At 48.2% G+C, this 16,838-nt stretch overlaps 1 protein-coding gene across 3 annotated transcripts in view; it reads right to left on the reverse strand.

The window, feature by feature from the left end:
• AMBRA1 (autophagy and beclin 1 regulator 1) overlaps positions 1-16,838 on the reverse strand; it is an 86,799-nt gene that overhangs the window by 45,998 nt on the left and 23,963 nt on the right. The window lies entirely within an intron of this gene.

The following is a 16,838-nucleotide window of genomic DNA, read 5'->3' on the forward strand; positions in this document are numbered from 1 at the left end:
GTTTCGGGGCTCTCACAAGCGGCCCAAAATGGATCAGTTTTGCCCCAATGCATTCTGAATGGATAAGGATCCGCTCAGAATGCATCAGTTTGGCTCCGTTCAGCCTCCATTCCGCTCTGCTTGCAGTGTTTTGATGTCCGTCTGACGAAACTGAGCCAAACGGATCCGTCCTGACTTACAATGTAAGTCAATGGGGACGGATCCGTTTTTACTGACACAATATGGTGCAATTGAAAATGGATCCACCTCCCATTGACTTTCAATGTAAGTCAAATCGGATCCATTTGCATTATCATGAACATTTTTGTTCATGGTAGTGCAAACGGATCCGTTCTGAACGGATACAAGCGTTTGCATTATAGGTGCGGATCCGTCTGTGCAGACACCAGACGGATCCGCACCTAAATGCAGGTATGAAAGTAGCCTAAGACTAGATTCAAGCTTCTCAACCAATGGGGTATATGCTATAGTAGCTATACCATCAGGGTTAACTTTGCTTTTACAGGCAATTCAAGGTATTCTCATAGCTTTGGGGAGACTTTGATGCAATGTCCTCAATCATAGGGTGCTCGGCATTTTTCACTTGACTGGAAGCACCCTTAGATCGAACTCAACAATTTTCACGTAATTTTCACCAATATAACCAAGGCTACTTTCACACTAGCGTTAATATTTTCCGGTATTGAAATCAGTCATAGGGTCTCAATACCGGAAAAATAGGCTTCCATTTTGTCCCCATTCATTGTCAATGGGGACAAAACGTAACTGAACAGAACGGAGCGCTCCAAAATGCATTACGTTCCGTTCTCATACAGGAGATCAAACCGCAGCATGCTGTGGTTTGCTTTCAGTCCTGAAATGCGGCGCAAGATGGATGCCTCATGACCCACAATGCAAGTCAATGGGGACGGATCCGTTTTCTCTGACACAATAGGAAACTGATCCGTCCCCCATTGACTTTCAATGGAGTTCATGACGGATCCGTCTTGGATATATTAAAGATAATACAACCGGATCCATTCATAACGGATGCAGATGGTTTGTATTATCAGCAACAGAAGCGTTTTTGCTGAACCCTGCCAGATCCAGTAAAAACGCTAGTGTGAAAGTAGCCCAACAACACTGCCCCATAGAAGATTGCAAACGCTTTCCAAGCATATCCGTGTGCACTGCGTGTCTGTATTCCATGTCCAGGAAAAGCACTAGGGCTCATGCACACGACCGTATGTATTTTGCGGTCCGCAAAAAACGGATCCGCAAATATGGAACAGCTGGCCCCTAATAGAACAGTACTATCCTTGTCCGTTTTTGTGGAACGGAGATACGGACAAACGGAAAACGGAATGCACACGGAGTAACTTCCATAAACGGAACGGACACGGAAAGAAAATACGTTCGTGTGCATGAGACCTTATTCTGCTGAAAAACAGCTCCCAAGTGCCCAGCTGAAAGTGAAAGTAAAAACAGCTTTCACTCCTGACTCCATTTCTAACAGCGATATCTTCTGACACAGTGGATATAATGCTGTGGTTCTGGTATCATTTGAAAGGTGGTCAGGCCCATATTTTTAGCTGGTACCAATGCTAAAGCAGCCCTCCCCTCTTCAGTCTGGTTTGCTTTGGGCACTTGGGAGCTGTTTTCCAGCAGAATAAGGGTCCATTCACACATCCGTATGTGTTTTACCGGCAATGTGCGTTCAGCATTTTGCGGACCGCACATCACCGGCACTATAATACAAAATGCCTAATCTTGTCCGCAATTGCGAACAAGAATAGGACATGTTCTATTTTTTTCGGGAACGGAATTGCGGACCCGGAAGTGCGGATGCGGACAGCATATAGTGTGGCCGCATAGAAATGAATGGGTCCGCAATTCCGTTCCGCAAAAGGCGGAACAGAATTGCGGACGTGTGAATGGACCCTTAAAGTTATTTTCCTGGACATGGAATACAGACCCAGTGCACACAGGTGTCTGCAATCTTCTGCGATACAGCGCTATTAGATACGACAGACTGCCTTTAACACTTGGAAATCCCCCTCTGAGATATGACCAGAGGGCTCTATGTTGCTCCGATGGTCTGGTTGCCCCTCCTGACCACCAGGGCTCCTATATGCAATTCTCTAGGTCAGGCATGCCCAACCTGCGGCCCTCCAGGTGTTGCAGAACTGCAACTCCCAGCATGCCTGGACAGCCTACAGCTATCAGCCTATAGCAGGGCATGGGGGAGTTCTAGTTTTGCAACAGCTGGAGGGCCACTGGTTGGGCAGGACTGCTCTAGGCGATATGTCAGGAACTTAAAGGAGTGTTGGTCAACCTTGCAAAAGGCTGAATCATGAAAAAATGTAAAATCAAGATAAAAAAAGCAAGACACGGCACTGGAATACTATACTCCAGGGATCACGTGATAATACGGCGTGCGCGGATATGAGATTATTAAAGGCTCACACCCATCAGGTGGCTTTGGGCCGGGGCCATGTACTGCTTGGTACTAAACAGCCCTCTAGAAGTCTCTCCTCATCTTGGCTCTTGGTGGGCTCGCTCAGCGTCTGACCACTAGGACCCCCACCAATACCAATAATAGAGGGGATGCCGGACAGCGCCCTTCTAATTTTTCCATGCACCAGCCACCCAGCACTGCAGGGAAGGGCCATATTTGGTTGAATCGACCTGTGCGCAGGAGGGTGGCTGAGGACCACTGCGCAGGGGTAAGACAGTGAAGGGCGCACAGCGCTATATCACCAAACAAAGTGATGGCACTATGTAATCGCTTTAGGAGACCGTAATGCCCCTTTAAATTCTACACTACAGTCACCCAGCCTGAAGAAGGGCGCGCAATTACCAGAAACGGTGACCCGATATAATCCAAAGTAGTTTTTCAATCAGAAAGAGACCGGTCTCATCTGTAATTTAAAGGGTCGTCCGCCCTCTGGCGTCTGAAGGTCCCGGCTTCATTTCAACATGCCTGATCCGTTGTTCTCAAGGGAGATGAGCCACCCCTTGGCGTACACCCTTCCCCCCATTGAAAACATATGGGGGGAAATCGGGAAGAACAGCCGTCTGCTGAACAAGTGTTTGAATGACATTTCGGATGGAAATGGCCGGCTTACCCTTATACAAAACGGCGGCCATGTTGGTATTCCAGTTGCTAACTAGAATAGAATTAAAGTGACAGCGTCACAATCTAGTACCTGACCGCCCTGCCCGATGATGCGCCTCTCGCCGCCGGATGCCTACTTCATCAGGAAATGCAGCTGCACGGCTGTGACAGTGTCACGGAAGGGGACAATTCAAGGACTTGTATCATTTCGGCTACGGTTCTACAGCAATTTCTACTGACAAGTAGATGGCGGTGGTAAAAAGTAACCCCTGGCACAACGACGCTGTGGTGACAAACAAAAGAATTCCCAAACAGTCAGAATTTTCCAGATTTGCCCCCCCCCCCCCCACCTTCCATAGGGAAACAATGAGATCATGCAATTGCTGCAGTAAACCCGCCACCAGACATCGCCGTGAACCCCCAGGATTTTGGAATTTTTCCGAAACGGCTGTGAAAGTCTTTAAAGACGGCTCCTACAGGTACGTCTGATAATAGGGCTCGCTGCTCCGACTGAAGATGAAACGCCATTTGTTCAGCTCTCAATCCTCCATCGCTGCGGAAACTTTTTTTTTTTTAAGCTCTTAATTCCATTAAATGGAGAACCTTCTGCTGCAAGGAGCAGATTTTCCGCCTGGTGACAAAGCAGACGTAAGGGGGGGGCAGATCTGCAAAGAGTGGAACCGCAGGAAGGCACACGGGGCGAGGAGGAGGTAATTTATTCAGGAGGCTGGAGGCAGACCGGTAAATTATTTGCAGATTTTGGGGCAGTGGAGACGCAAATGATATATCACATGACCCGCGCGCCAGCATCCCGACACGGACACGCCGTAAACGAACGAGGGGGGGGATTAAAAAAAAAAAATTACACAGGAGCGTTGGTCACAGTAATTCTCACACCCCACAGTGCTTCCTAAAATCATAGTCTCCACGCCCCTAGAAATGGTTTAATACAGGGATATCCAGCCTGCAGCCCTCCAGCTGTTGCAAAACTACAACTCCCAGCATACCCCGATAGCTGTAGGCTGTCCAGGCATGATGGAAGCTGTAGTTTTAGCAGGTTGGGCATCTCTGGTTTAAATCAAAACATCACAATACGACGTAGGAAGACATACGTACAACGCACATATATACGCTGTCAAAATGTTTCCCCATAAAGGGCTTCTGGCAGCAGGATCAACCCCATTAAAATCAGCCATAAGGTCTGATCCTGCTGATTAAAAATATATCCCCCCCCCCACACAATCAGTTGATATATTTAGGACAAATGTTTTTTTGTTTTATTTTGCAAATTAATGCTTAAAGGGGATGTCTCACCATGAATGCAGGTGGCATATCACCAATGTCAGATAGGTGCCCGCACCCATCTATAGAACAAAGCTCCCAAAGAGAAGGAGAGCACACTGAATGCATGGCCACCTTTACTTAATTGCGGCGTGCTCAGCTATTGTCGCAAGTTGGGAAAGCACATTTTTTGGGAATAGCATTTGGAAACTACTTTTTGGGAGAACCTGTACGATTAGGACACCGAAGGCCTATATTTCATCATGGTCTGACACAGGAGCCTGAAGACTTTCTCCTAAGGTCTATGATCAACTGGGAACAGGATCAATCCCAAAATCCCCTTGATAGTTTTGGTTCACAACCGACAGGTTAGGCCATGCATAGTTGACAGTCATGGCCAAAAAGTTTTGATTCTGGCACAATTTTGGATTTTCTGCTTCGGTTTTTAAGGCGACTTGAACTCAAGATTTTTTTATAAAGAGTGATCTGATGAATATCAATTAATTACAAAGTTTTTTCTTGCCATGAAAATTAACGTAATCACAAAACCTCCATTTCAGCCCATGCCAGAAAAAGTGATCTTCTCGTTAGCTCAGGAGAAAGTGTTAAGAAGGACAAGCAGGTGCTATCACTCTGTCATGCTGACCGAATTAGAAGAGCAGGCTGGTTGCTTTAAATTATTGTCTTCTTCTGTTAACTATAGTTACCTCCAAGGAGATGTGAAGTCATCATTGCTTTGCATCAAAAGGGCTCCACAGACAAGGTGCGTGGAGGAATCTAACAGCCTCCTTGATTTCTCTTGATTCAGTGTTAATAGGGTTAATGACCACTTCCCTTTTCTCAGCTGTTGCTCAGTGGTCATCACTTCTACCCTTTATAGTCTCACCCCACCTTTCTGACTATGCGGTTGATAGCTTCATTTGGGTTTGGCTGAGCTGGTGTGAGGTCGTCTCTGGTGTTCCTGTTCTTCCATCTCTACAAAAGTTAAGTGTCGCATTTGTTTGTATTTGTTATATTCCCTGTTGTTGTGTCTGGGCCTGAGACAGAGACTTCCATTCGTCCATGTGGGGAGGAATGGGTTGTCTCTGGTCCTAACCTTATTCTAGGGCCTTATGGAGAAATGAGGGCCTAGGTATCCTGCATATGAATATTCCTACCTTCAAGGTCTATTCATATTGATAGGTAGTCAGGGCCCGGATTAGGTGACCTCTTTCTTCCCTAGTTTCCAGGCCCAGTTACTGTTCCCCTTCCCTCCTGTGTTCGGTGTGGAGTTTTCCCCCCCACACTGATCGTGACACAAGGACACTGCTGCTTGTAAGATTGCACCTAAGTCAACCATTTATCGGATCATCAAGAACAAGGAGAGAGGTTTAATTGCTGCGATATAAAGGCTTCAGGGTGCCCAAGCAAGTGCCAATCTCCTAAAGAGGATCAGGTCACCACCAGGGCAGAGCTTGCTCAGGAATTGCAGCAGGCAGGTGTTAGTGGATCTCCACATACAGTGAAGTGAAGGCTTCAGGCCAAGAAGTGAAGCAAAGAAGCCACTTTGCTCCAAGAAAACCATCAAAAACAGATGACATTCTGCGGCAATATGGGTATTGGACTGTAGAGGACTGGGGGGGGGGGGGGAGGCATTTCCCCTGATGAAGCCCTGTTCAGACTGTTGGGGACATCTGGAAAAATGTCTGTAGAAGCAATGGTGAGCCCTACCGTGAGGCCTGTGTCATGCCAACAGCTTCTCATTTAAGGGAGTGGGCTCACTCACAATACTGCCATAAATATGGGATCAAAACATCCTCCAACCACATCTCCCAACCATCCAGGAGCAAAGTGGTGATGAGCAATGCTTTTTCCAGCATGATGGACACCATGTCACAAGGCAAACATGAGAACCAAGTGGCCAGGTGAACAAAACATTGACATTTTGGGCCCATGCACAGGACACTCCCCAGATATCAAGAAGCCGATATCCAGCATGCCAGGCCAAACTGCAGAAGTCTTGAAAAAAAAGGGTCAACACTGGAAATATTGAGTTTTTGCATAAACTTGATGGATTTGTCATGAAAAGTAAAAAATAAATAAAAAAGTTCCAATATACCATAGAAACATCTGACAAAAAGATCCAAAAACATTGAAGCAGCAGAGTTGGTGAAAACCAAAATGTGTGTCAGTTTGAAAACTTTTGGCCATGACTGAGGGATAGTTCAACGAAGCCCTCAAAGAAGGTGACGTTATAGCTCGGAGCAGACACCGAGCCTTTACCAGTGTGTGAGCGACAAGCAGAACCCTCTACTATTCCTCTGCTCTTAAGGGGGGGGTGGGGGGGCATCAAAAACCGAACGGGTTGAGCGGGATGAAAAGTGAGGAGACGGAGGCCATTCATTGACTTCTCTTGGAACCTCTGAAACCGAGCGGCTGATTCACAGGCGCAGGGATTTTCCTTTTTGATTTGGAGTGCTTTTGTACTTTGCCGTTTCATTAAAAAATGTTCCATTTTCTCCCAGATTGGAATTTACATATCCTATTAGGACGAACAAAGGAGTGGAAGACGCGGCACTGACGAGGCTCGTCTCCGTTCGGTGCCGCTCCCCCCCTCCGGCTCTGAAAAGGACGGGTGGATGCGGGCTACCATTCTCTGGAGCGGAAGAATGGAATTGAGGACAGAGAAAGATGCTGAATTGTGTTTAACGCTACGAAAAAAAACTAAAAAACACTTATCTGTGACAGCAGGTTTAGAGCGGCGCTGCAGGAAAACGCCAACTTGCCTCGACCGCGTGGAGCCTGCAGCTAAGCTTCTTTTCACAGAGGACAGATAAAGAACGAGGGGAGAGAAAGCAGAAGCAGATAAGGGCAGAGAAAGAGAGGGAAGTGGGTATGGGACGCACGCCGATGGCAGCGAGGAGAAGTCATAAAGGGGAACTCTACCTGGAGACGAGCAAATATGGACGTCCGTAAAAAGATCGTAGGGCAGAGGCAGAGACCGCTGAGAAGATAGATACGGGATCTGCACACCCCTGCCATCGATAGACCGATCTGTCCTCAGAATACTGCAGCACGAAGTTTTCTCTGCGCTGCAGTCATCTCATTATCATCACAGGCAGGATTACAATAACGGGTAACAAGTGTACACAGATAACACAGGATACGCATATGTTTTATCGCACCTCTAGATGCTGCAGACTCGTGCTTTTTACATAGGACTCAACTAAACTTGGTCGTGGGCTTGATATTTACCGGGGACCTCACAGATTCTTAAAATGTAGGGGCCCCAGATCCTTTAGAGACAGACTACTGGTCCCAACTACGTGTTGTGTCTGGTATTATACCACAGTCCTAAGAAGTTTTAGTACTCAGAAAAGACTGAACCAGTAGGACCCCTGATGGTGCATCCTAGTGGTAGGAGGTCATCACTGTCTATACTGGGAAAATCCCCCCCACTAGACTGTGTTGCTGACCCCCACACACAAGGCGAACATACACATTACACCAACGTGTAATCAGCTGTTTGAGAAGGCACCGGCGCTCTTACCACGCACAGCGCCATACACATAGTATAGCGGCCGCGCTGGGTATCGCGCTTAGCCATGTGACCGATGAACGTGACGTCACTCGGCGCTACTGCTCTATAGAGCGCCACCCCTTGGCTGGGTGTCTGAACTGCCATCATTTCCATCTGGATATCTCCTTGAATACACTATGTATATAAGAATACAACGGTGAACTACTTCAGAGATGGATCAGTGCGATCTGTATGTGCAGGATGGGAATCAAGACTCTGGAACCCTATGGTCTACATCCAGGCTAGAGAAGAGTTAAAGGATAGTCTCTAAGGAATGCAGAGCCCCCCCCCCACTTCTATAAATATTCCCCCCGCCCCCCCTCTCAGAGAGCAGCACCTGGCAGCTCAGCGGATGCTCGGTGACGGCAGTGGCTACATCTGGATGCAGTGGGGAAGCCTCTGGCCAGGTCAGACCTGCTTCACCGATTTCCTGGAGATTCCACCTTCAGCACCAACTAAAAATAGGTATCAGCGCGGCCGCCCTGGATTCATAGACACTGAGCTCTTCTCATTATACCAGAAAATCAGCCTGCGGTGTATTTAGAGCATTTTACAGGCTATGGACACCTTCAGGGCAATTTTTATTTAATGTTTGCATTTTACTCATTTGGGGAAAACGATCATTTTTTCAATCTTTATTAAAAAATTTCAGCAGTTTTTGAGACATAGGAGTTAAAAAAAAAAATTATATATTATATATATAAAAATCAGCCTGTTGGCAGAGTATAATTTCTCAGTCCCATCAGCTGAAGGCTCATGTGAATCTCTGATCTCCTCACCTTAATCATAGCTAGCTCACTATAGCTAAACTCTTAGGGTCCATTCACACATCCGCAAAATGGGTCCGCATCCGTTCCGCAATTTTGTGGAACGGGTGCAGACACATTCATTTTCAATAGGGCCGAAATGTGCTGTCCGCATCCGCATTCGTGCTTCCGTTTCAAAAAAATAATAGAACATGTCCTATTCTTGTCCGCAATTGCAGACAAGATTAGGCATTTTCTATTATAGTGCCAGCGATGTGCGGTCCGCAAATTGCGGAATGCACATTGCCAGTGTCCGTGTTTTGCGGATTCGCAAAACACTTACGGACGTGTGAATGGACCCTAAAACTGACAAGAATGAGCGTTTATGAGGTCAGAGATAAGGCTTCACATGAGCCATCAGCTGACGGGACTCAGAAGTGATACTCTGCAAACAGACTGATTTTTAAACCCTGCTTCTCAAAAACTGCTGAAATGTTTTAATTAAGACCAATTAAAGGGAACGGGTGGAGGGAAGATTTTTAGTCCAAAATGACTAAAAAGCAATCAGAAAAAACAGCTCTGAAGGCATCTACAGCCTTTAAACTCACCCACCGCCTGGAAGTGAAAGAAGTAAACCAGACGAGGAGTCTCTGCTCTCCCCGGAGATAAGGGACCCTGTGGGAAAAAGCATATTCAGCTTCTTTATCCCTAGAGGACAGGCACAGAGTTAAAGGGGCACTCTTATATTATAAAGGGATGACGGCTCACTCAGATATGCCAACACTTTATGATCAGTGGGCGTCCAACCTATAAAACTACTATGAATCCCCAAACGAAGGGTCTGCAGCGGTATTTGACATCAGCAGTTCACTACACAACCACGGAAGTGGACACGGAGCTACACCAGTGCTGCGTCCCCTTCGTTTTCAGAGGTCGGACCCCCTACTGATCATAAAGTGGTGGCATATCCTAGCAACAGGCATCACTTTATAAGATGAGCATACTCCTCTAATTCCTATACAGGTTCCTGGGCAGCTCATGGCAGCCACTACACAAGCAGCTGCTCAAGAGAAGCCGAGTGTTTGGAAGGATGGGGCTAGGTGAGTATAACCCGGGGCAGTGGGCAATATCCTGTCCGAGAGAAAATAAAAACTGCATTTACCATTTTCCTTCTTGCTCAGAGGGTCGCTTTAAAGATTTTGGCTCACAAAGACAACCTTTTCCATATGGGTTTTCCGAGATTTTAATACCGATGACCTACCCTCTGGATAGGTCATCGGTATCTGATCTTTGAGGGTCCGACACCTGGAACCCCTGCTGATCGGCTGTTTGAGAAGGCAACGATACTCACAGCTCACCAAGCACAGCGCCATACACGCTATAGCGGCTGTTCTTGGTATCGCGCTCAGTCCCGTTCACTTCCATGGGGGCTGAGCTGCTCCTAGGCCACGTAACCGATGAACGCGACATCCCACGGCCTAGGAAAAGCTGCAAGAAGGCCGTGGCGCTACTGCCTTCTCAAACAGCTGATCGGTGGGGGTCCCGGGTGTCAGACCCCCACTGATCACCTATCCAGAGGATAGGTCATCAGTATTAAAATCTTAGAATCGGAGCAGCGATGCGGTTACCAACTCCATCCACTACACAATGGACAGAGCCACTCTAACTGCTGATTGGTGGGGTGTCTGACCGCCACCGATCAGATACTGATGGTCTATCCGGAGAACAGGCCATTCATAGTAAAATCTTGGTCCGCCCCTTTAAGCAGATACAGAGGAAAATAATCAGGTCTTGCGTTGTCTGCTCCGACAGCCGAATGATGGATCACTGGGATAATTTGACATTTAGAAAAGTCAGGGTTTTGAGAAAACGTATGATGAAAGCGTCAGGATGCATTGTGAATGAGATGCAGACCTGCACAAATGTCCCTTGTGTCCCGAAAGTGATCAATGGCTGCCATGTCCAGTACTACCATTGATCGGAGCGTTACCGCCGCATTTAGAGGCCTCCTACCAAATGGTTGGCTGGACGGGGCGCCATTTCGGCTCAGGTCAAGGATCGCTAGCTTCCCTTTGCTGAAGCTTAGGGAGAGCACGTCTTGCTCCTGGCTTCGGGGCAGTTCCCTCCAAGAGCCGAAGTGAATAGAAGCAGTGAGGCGGTGCAATTCCAGCGCTGGAGTGACTACAGAAGACTGTGTGGGGGTGTTGGAACTGCCGTCAACGTGAAGATGGGCCGTCGTTTGTAAAGGGATGGACAAGCCCTTTAAGCAATTTACTAGCATACTATGTGGTTGAATTTCTCATTGTTTTGAAGATCCTTGCTTGCAGTCAGTGAATGGAATGATTCTTGTTTACAGCAGGCGGCAGAAAACCCCTACAGCCCTAATACTTGCGACAGGAGAGTAAAGATCATTCTGCGCCCTGGATGGTGGCAGCAAGGCCGCTCTGAACCGCGGTCAGGTGGGGGTGGTCCGGCATGCCCCCTCTACCAACCAGTCTGAGGAAAATGGTGAATATTGGTGTCCGGCACACACGCATGACTGGCAAAGTGTGCATGTGTATGGAAGGACCAGGAGCAAGTGCTGGCGACCAAACAAGGGTCGGGGCGATGAGTAAAGGCAACCCCTTTAAGAGAGCAGCAGGGCGGATACCTCTACACTAAGGCTGCTGTAATGGCCGACACCCGAAAAAAGTACATCAAGCAAAAACTGACGGGTGACTTTCAATCACAACACCTCCCAAACCCCCCCTTCCCCGTTCTATGCCAGATAGAATTGACACCCGTACAGGCAGCCCAGCACCCCCTCATCACGCCAGCCGCGTCTTCCCACGTGTCCGACCGCAGACATTAGTCAGTCCTCCGCTGCTCATTAAGCATGCGTTATTTGAGTCATTAACCGGAACAGAGATAATTAACCTCGCACCTCCAATCTGTCGTGTGTAAAACCTCTCATTTTCCATCTCTGTCAATGACACGGGTCTCATCTCTCCTATATGTAACGCTCGTTGCGAGGTCCCGACTCCGGCAAGCCTGTTATTAGGAACAGCGGTGCCAGCGCCGATCGCACGCCGCTAATTGCTATATACAAATGACTCCCTTCCCCAAATCACAGCCTGCGGATCTCTATATGTCACCGCTGAAAGCCTCATCTGAAGAAACAGCTGGGCTTTAACTATATTATATATACGTGATGTGGTGATGTATAGAGCGCTGACGCATTTCAGGCCAGAGTCGTCATCGATCAGTCATAACATTAAAACCGGATACCCATGAACAGCCGTCATCTCCTGCGTGTCCCAACCCCTTTGCAGGAACTTCTCCATCTACTTGTCCTACAATAGCTCTACCCCACCCACGTCAATAAGCCTTGGCATCCATGTCTTTGCCGCCAGTTCCCCTTCCTTGGACCACTTTTGGTAGGTACTAACCACTACATCCCAGGAACACCCCACATGATCGCCCATTGTAAATTTAGTCCTCGTCTCAGTCCCTTGCCCACGTTTCCTGTTTCCAACCCATCAACTTCAAGAACTGACTGTTGCCTTGCTGCCTAAGGGTGCGGCCAAAAGTCCTTATTCTGGACCGCCGCCACCTTTCTATGGTGGCCCAGTCTAAGCTCTCCCGTGCGGAAGACAGCAGGGACTCGGGCCTCACGTGAGAGCCGGGCTCCTGCTGGAATGGCCCATACTGGCAGAGGCACCAATCCAGGAGTGTTTAACCCCCCATAGATGCCACAGTCAATAGTGACTTTTCATTAAGGACCACAATGCAAGTAGCGAGCGACAGCTGCTACGTTTCTGAGATTGGGCTGCGTCCTTACCGTCAAATCACAGCTATTACATAGTCGGGCAACCGAAAAGTTGCACAAATGTTCTTGGTTGCACGATTTTCCTGAGACTTGCGGCTTTCATAGGTGTGCTGTCCGCATCGGTGCGGCCGATCCGCGAATTATAGAACATGCCCTATTCTTGTCCGTCTTGCAGACAAGAATAGGCACTTCTATCACAGGGCCTGAGAAGAGTGCAGGACGCACGCGGCCGGTATCCGTGTTTTGCATGCATATAATTGTGTGCATGAGGCATCTGATATTGATGACTAGGGATGAAAGAATTTCATATTTTGAAGTTCGTGTCCGGGTTGGTGTTGCGGTATTTACTGAATTGCGTTACCACGGACATAACGCAATTCCATGACGGAATGCCTTTAAAAGGCATTCCGTCATAATAGAAGTCTATGGCCTGCATAACGGATCCCTCCGGTTTACGTTATGCTAGAGTCCTCTCCTGCATATCGTAAACCGGAGGGACCCGTTATGCAGGCCATAGACTTCTATTATGACGGAATGAATAACTGAATGCCTTTAAAGGCATTCCGTCATGGAATTGCGTTATGTCCGTGGTAACGCAATTCAGTAAATACCGCAACACCAACCCGCACACGAACTTCAAAATATGAAATTCGCTCATCCCTAGTCATCAATATCAGAGGCGCGGGGGTCTGCCTCCCTCACAGCGCCATTCATTAGATAGTGGTTGTGCTTGGTACTGCAGCTCAACCCCATTCACTTGAATGGGATTGAGCTGCACGTAGACCATGTGACCGATGAATGTGATGTCACCTGCCTAGGAAAAGGCCTCTTTAAGAATCTGATTAGTGTGGGAGTCGGGACCCCCCCCCCAATTGATGAACTATCCTGAGTATGGGCCATCAAAAATGCTTTTTGCCCTTTAAGGGGTATAGGGTGCCATTCCAAAAACATAAACCCCACACACGAGATGGGTAGTAGTCATTATGACTTACAGATCACGCATGTTGTGCGAGTCCCTGCAGAATATAAGATACTGGAGCACTCGCATTTTATTCTATCTGCAATACACCCGGGACCAGCTGGCGAGTATACACGTCTGTACCACAGGAGCCGTTAAAGGCAATTAACCTACCCTCAGCAAGAAACCCGCAGTCTACTGGAAGCCGAGGGAACGGATATACCAGAACAGCAAATTAAAAGCAAACAATCCTAGAGACCAAAACGCGAAAGGCCATAACGGGCAGCCTTTGCGCTTTGCTGGAGGACTACACCTCCCATGAGGCTTTACACATTAGCCACAGGAGAGGAAGCTCGACGGGAGGGAAGAGACATTGCTGCGGTACAGCGGAGAGACCAGGCGACGAGGAGAGCGTGGCCTCTACGCTGCGGCTGAATAGCTTCTCTTTAGTCCACAAGCAGTGCGAACTTCATCGACCGGCCATTAAACTGAACTCTCAAGTGCCCGCGAAGGTGCCAGCCCGAGAATTCAATAAAAGAGCTGCTGAGGACTAGGATACTTCCCCTCCGAGTATTACAAGGGAACGGTGGAACAGGGAGGGTTTAGGGTCCATTCACACATCCGTATGTGTTTTGCGGATCTACAGATCCGCAAAACATGGACACCGGCAATGTGCGTTCCGCATTTTACGGACCGCACATCGCTGGCACTATAATAGAAAAATGCCTAATCTTGTCCGCAATTGCAGACAAGAATAGGACATGATCCATTTTTTTCGGGAAGGAATTGCGGATCCGCATTTCCGGATCCGGACAGCACATCGTGTGGCCCCATAGAAATTAATGGGTCCGCAATTCCGTTCCGCAAAATACGGAACAGAATTGCGGAAGTGTGAATGGAGGATGAAAAGGGGGTTTTCCAGGTGTTTATTATTGATGATCTATCCTCAGGATAGGTCATCAATATCTGATTGGTGGGGGTCCAACAACCCCGCCCGATCAGCTGAAGAGATTGCAGTGCTCCAGTGAGCGTTGCAGCCTCCCGACAGCTTACCGAGCACAGCGCCGCCTCTTGTATAGTGGCAGTGCTTGGTATTGCAGCTCAGGCACATTCACTTGAATGGGGGGGTTGAGCTGCGCCTAGATCATGTGATCACTGGCTGAGGAATAGGCTACGGCCCTCAAGCAGCTGATCGGCGGGAGTGTTGGAATTCGGACTGCCACCAATCAGATATTGATGACCCATTCGGCAAATAGGCCATCAATATTAAACCCCCTTTAAAAAAAAAAAAAAAAGACAGGTCTGCTAAAGTGCCACTCTGTTCTGGCTCATATAGGGTGGGGCGAGTTGGGGACCCCCTTCCTAGATGCCCATAGGCCCTAATAGGACATGTAGACATGGGCCGCCTTCATAAGAAGCAGCTATTCTCAGGCGTCCAAAAACTGGGACTTTAATCAAGAGGGACAACAACCCGTTGCATGCAGATTTGCAACCGAGTTTTCTGCCAATTTCACACTAGTCATTGCAAAGGGCGAAATCCGCAAAATAAATTGACATGCTGCGGGGGGAGGAAATTTGAAAAATGTACTTCTACTGTAATACACTACAGATTTTCCGCCACATAATAAACCCGTGTGAAACTAACCCTAATGAAAAGGCTTGGAGCGTTCCCCGCAAGGGCCAAAGGGTCTCCAGACGGACCATACAGGGCTCTGCCTGCAGGGGGCAATGTACATAAAGCCCAAATATCCTCTAATGGTGACGGCTCCCGCTACAGATTAGATGCAATACCTTGTGTCCTGCAGCACCACCAAGTGGAAAGAAGACGTATAGCAAGTTATTGCCTGCGTCAGACAACTTCATTATATTTGCCTGCTTAAAAATGACCCGTCACCTCTCCGGACATGTCAGTCTTAAGACAGCAGATTTGTACCTATGACACGGGCCGACCTGTTACATGTGCGCTTGGCAGCTGAAGGCGTCTGTGCTGGTCCCATGTTCATATGTGCCCGCATTGCTGAGCATAATCATACCTGTATTAAAGGGGATGTCTGAGTGTTTAACACCAATGACCTATCCTAGGTCATCAGTATCTGATCGTGGGGGTCCGACACCCGGCCTAGGAGCAAGTGAAAGGGGCCGAGCATAATACCAAGCACAGCCGCTATTACAATGGATGGTGCTGTGCAAGCTACGAGGAGACCACAGCGCTCACCAGGGAGTTGTAGCTTCTTCAGACCGCTGATCCCGGGCGCCTGACCCCCACCGATCAGACATAGTGGACATCCCTGGAAATAGGACAGATTAGGCTACGTTCACACTCGCATTTTGTGCGGATGCGTCATGGATCTGCACAGACGGATCCGTTCAGACAATACAACCGTCTGCATCCGTTCAGAACGGATCCGTCTTGAACACCATTAAAAGTCAATAGAGGACGGATCCGTTTTCTATTGTGCCAGTGAAAACGGATCCGTCCCCATTGACTTCCATTGTGTGCCAGGACGGATCCGTTTGGCTCAGTTTCGTCAGACGGACACCAAAACGCTGCAAGCGGCCTCCAAAGCGGAATGGAGACGGAACAGAGGCAAACTGATGCATTCTGAGCGGATCCTTTTCCATTCAGAATGCATTAGAGCAAAACTGATCCGTTTTGGACCGCGCCCTGAACGGATCTCACAAACGGAAAGCCAAAACGCCAGTGTAAAGTAGACTTACCTGACGGCAAACATTGACTCCACCATACTGTCCCATCGTGGAGGTGGCATACAACAAGAATTTACACGTTTGGTTTTGGGATTGAAACTACTGGTATACCACAGTCAGGTTGCCCAAGAGGCATGTCCGCACCAATGGACCATGGGTGAAACGAAGACAACTTTCTCATCTTCCAAAGTGATTGCACATAGGATACACCGTCACTCCTGACAACTAGGAACACAACCGATCCTGAGGATGAAGGGGGGCGCTGCGTTCTCTACTCATTTTTCCCCGGACAGCAGGCTGTGGTTTACACACCGCCATGGTCAAAAGCAAATATCGTAATTTGGCTGGATTCTCATGTTCATATTCCTTGGATATCTTATGTTCTGACTTGGGGTTTAACGGAGCTGAACTCACGGCACCACAGGAATCTGTGGTCGGGCGGCGACACCTCTGGGGTATACAGACAAGTGATAAAATCTGTTCCTCACACTGCACGCACTCCTGCAGCAGTTTTAGCCATCTTACATAGGTAGACAGTGGTTAAAGTGCATCTACCAGCTCTCCACACTTAAAATGGGTCTTCCGGGATCCAGCGGGCCCTGCAGAGTCACCCTAATCACACAGAACACTCGTAGGAGAAAGTTTGTAATGTAGTTAGCGTTCCCAAGTTGCGTGGATCGGCC

Source organism: Bufo bufo, chromosome 10 (genome assembly GCF_905171765.1).
Source record: "Bufo bufo chromosome 10, aBufBuf1.1, whole genome shotgun sequence".
In the NCBI taxonomy this organism is placed as follows: Eukaryota; Metazoa; Chordata; class Amphibia; order Anura; family Bufonidae; genus Bufo; species Bufo bufo.